We start from the raw sequence: 3441 nt of genomic DNA, 5'->3' as shown, positions 1-3441 counted from the left end.
CACATTTTGATCAACCGGGACGGTTTAAAGTCAAGAGAAAAGACGGAAATCATATATATATTAAGGATATAAAAGGTATTAATTTTTACATTGCTCAGCTATACTCGAGCATAGAGAACATTTTGAAGCAATTTTATATACAAAAAAAAATTTAATACTCACTGACCGACATACGAGAAGTATTATAAGTAGTATATGGAAGTAGAGGGTAGCATTAACCCGATTTTTATCAATTTTTGCCGATACTACATACTACTAACATGCCACAGACTAATAAAATGCTCCCACTGTTTCATTAAGGTACCTCACATACCATCACCAATCATATGGAGTCAAGTCAGACGAATGTTCGAAAATCCTGATATTAGTTACATGGAGGCCAGGTAAAATTTTCACTCGATTTCATCCATTTTAAGCACAAAAATACCTTGTTATGAGTAAAACACGCTCTCTCATTTTCATTGAGATAGCTCACATATTGGCCGATATATGCGGTATAAAGTGACCCGCAAGTTCAAAAATCATTATATTAGGTATATGAGGGCTATAGGAATTATTGATTCGATTGAACCCATTTTTTGACACAAACATACTCTTATCGAGAGTTTTATTTATATATTTTATTATATGAATTTCAATTAAATGTCTTACACATTGACCGATATTTTCGGTAAAAAGGCAACTATAGGCACTGTCGTCAACAAATTCAGTACCTAGGGCCTTGAATAGTTTTGGTTCGATTTAGACAATCTTTGGTCACAAGGTGGCATACTTCAAACGCATTATTCACGCAAAGTTTTACTCCGATACAATCATTGTTGTTTGATTTGCATAGTGGAAAGTGAAAAATCAAATGGAATTTAAAATGATGTTACATGGGAAATGGGCGTAGTTGTAATCCGATTTCGCTCATTTTCGCACTATAGCATAAAAATATAAGAAGAGATATGTACCGAATTTGGTTGAAATCGGTTAAGCAGATCCTAAGATATGGGTTTTCACCTAAATGTGGGCGGTGCCACGCATATAGTCAGCTCATATGATCCCTGTGTTAAAATTGAATGACTCTGGTGTGTTAAGTGCTTGATTTATCGCGCTTTTAGTAGTTTTTAACAGTACCGTTATATGAGGAGTGGGCAGGGTTGTCACCCGATTTCACCCATTTTTATACCGTAGTTGAGATGCTACAAACATTTGTTCTCAGTGAATTTTGTTATTATAGCTTTAGCAGTTTAGGAGATATGCTTAAACCTATTAGGGGCGAAACCACACCCACTTTTTAAAAAAATTTTTACTGCAGATGGCCCTTCCTAATGTGACCCCGTATACCAAATAACAGTCTTGTATCTGATTGCGGAGCTTATGGCAATTTATTTGTTTTTGATTACGCCCATCTGCAATACCAACCGTCTCACGGTATCAAGAAACATGTGTACCAGGTTTCATAAAGATATCTCAATTTTTACTCAAGGTACAGCTTGCACAGACGGACAGACAGTCACCCGAATTTCAACTCGTCTCTTCATCCTGATCATTTATATATAAATAACGCTATATCTAAATCGATTAGTTTTAGGGGATACAAACAACCGTTAGGTTAACAAAACTATTATACTCTGTAGCAACATGTTGCGAGAGTATAAAAAGTACAGTGAGTTTGGGACATAAAAGGTAAGTTTACACTATATTTCGCGAAAGAAAACCATTTTTTGTACAAGGTAAAAATTAAAAAACCCTAAAACTTGTCGCGAGTTTCAGGAGAAAATAATTATTTAAAAAAAAAAAAAAAAAAATACTGTGTGTTTGGGACATACAGAGGTAAGTTTATAAAAAATTTCGTGAAAAAAACTTTTTATAAAAGATTAAAATAAATTTCTTTCCTTTTCCCGACCTCAGATCGACCGTAAATTATTTTTATACTTTATATTAAAATGGGCGAAATCGGATGACAACCACTCCTATTTCCCATATAACATCATTTTAAATTCCATATAAATCCTTCACTTTTCACTATACAAATCAAGTAACAATGATTGTATCAGGGTAAAATTTTACGTGAAAGTCATATGATAAAATAATTAAATGAATCTCTCGATAATAGTATGTCTTTATGTCAAAAATGGGTTGAATCGGATCAATACTTCCTTCATATAAAATTTTGCCAATACCGGGCTTTGATCCTTGCAAGTTGCGAGAGTGTAAAATGTTCGGTTACACCCGAACTTAGAACTTCCTTTTTTGTTATCTTAATGTTTGTTATTTTATCTTTCATTTCCGATGGGTTTCATCTTACTATCATATTTTTTGTTTGCAAAAATTATCTACCCTGATCTACAGTGGTGTACTGTTATGAGCAATTTTTCTGCCAACTGCTTCTACTTCGTTGAATACATCTGTTGCATCGATATCCATCAATCCAGAGTGATTTAATTTCCAATTGGCTTATCTGCCCCCTTATAATTGAACTGTTTTTTCTATACTCCGGTTGTTGTTTATAATTTGCATTAAAATGTGGATATATCTTTATACTTGTATATATAAATCTTCTGTACGTGTGTTTGTAATTGAAATCCTTCTAAGGGGGTTTTAGAATGGTTTAGATTCACAATTTGATTAACTAGATAATGCTTTAACAGTGAAATTATTTATTTACAAATTGTTGTTGATGTTAGAACATTTTAAATAGAATTCCGCCAGACTGCGCTGCAGTCGTGTCAGGTATTCAAAAGTATATTTGAGTTTCAGTTGCGCCTGGTAGATGATGCAGATATCAAATTCTGAGATAGCATAAGTATAGTTTAAACTATGAACACTGTAGACATGTGTATGGTGTCTAAACATTAATACTGCTATGCTACTCTATACGATACATATCTGAATGAAGATTTATAAAGGATAGTTTGGCTGAACACATTTTTTACTTTTTGGTATATCCATTACTTTCTTCTTACGGATATTACTTAAAACTCTTTATTTTGAAATTTGTTACTGTTTCGAAGTACATACCAATTGTATTTTACATAATTCTTCATGAAATTTTCCTAACCTACATACTTGTAGCTATCCTAACACGTCTGTCGGGTCCGCTAGTATTGTCATATATCTATATGTGCGTTCCAAAGTAAACAGGACTTTAAAAAAAAAAGACAGAACAAATGGTTTTATCGGCAAAATCAATTAATTTTATTCAAAATAGTTTCCTTCTGCTTTAATACAGCTTTTTGCATGGTCCAAAAACATGTCGAACGATTGTTTTAGCTCGTTGCCCGGTATGGCCGCCAGTATGCCGGTGCAAGCCTTTTAAATGACCTCCACGTCCGCATAACGATTTCCTTTCATCGGAAGATGCACTTTTCCGAAAAGGTAGAAGTCGCACGGTGCCATATCAGGTGAATACGGGGAGTGGTTGATTGTTAAAATGTGATTTTTGGTCAAATAATC

The sequence above is a fragment of the Bactrocera oleae genome, chromosome 3, assembly GCF_042242935.1.
Source record: "Bactrocera oleae isolate idBacOlea1 chromosome 3, idBacOlea1, whole genome shotgun sequence".
NCBI classification, from domain to species: domain Eukaryota; kingdom Metazoa; phylum Arthropoda; class Insecta; order Diptera; family Tephritidae; genus Bactrocera; species Bactrocera oleae.
This window is presented reverse-complemented; position numbering follows the sequence as displayed.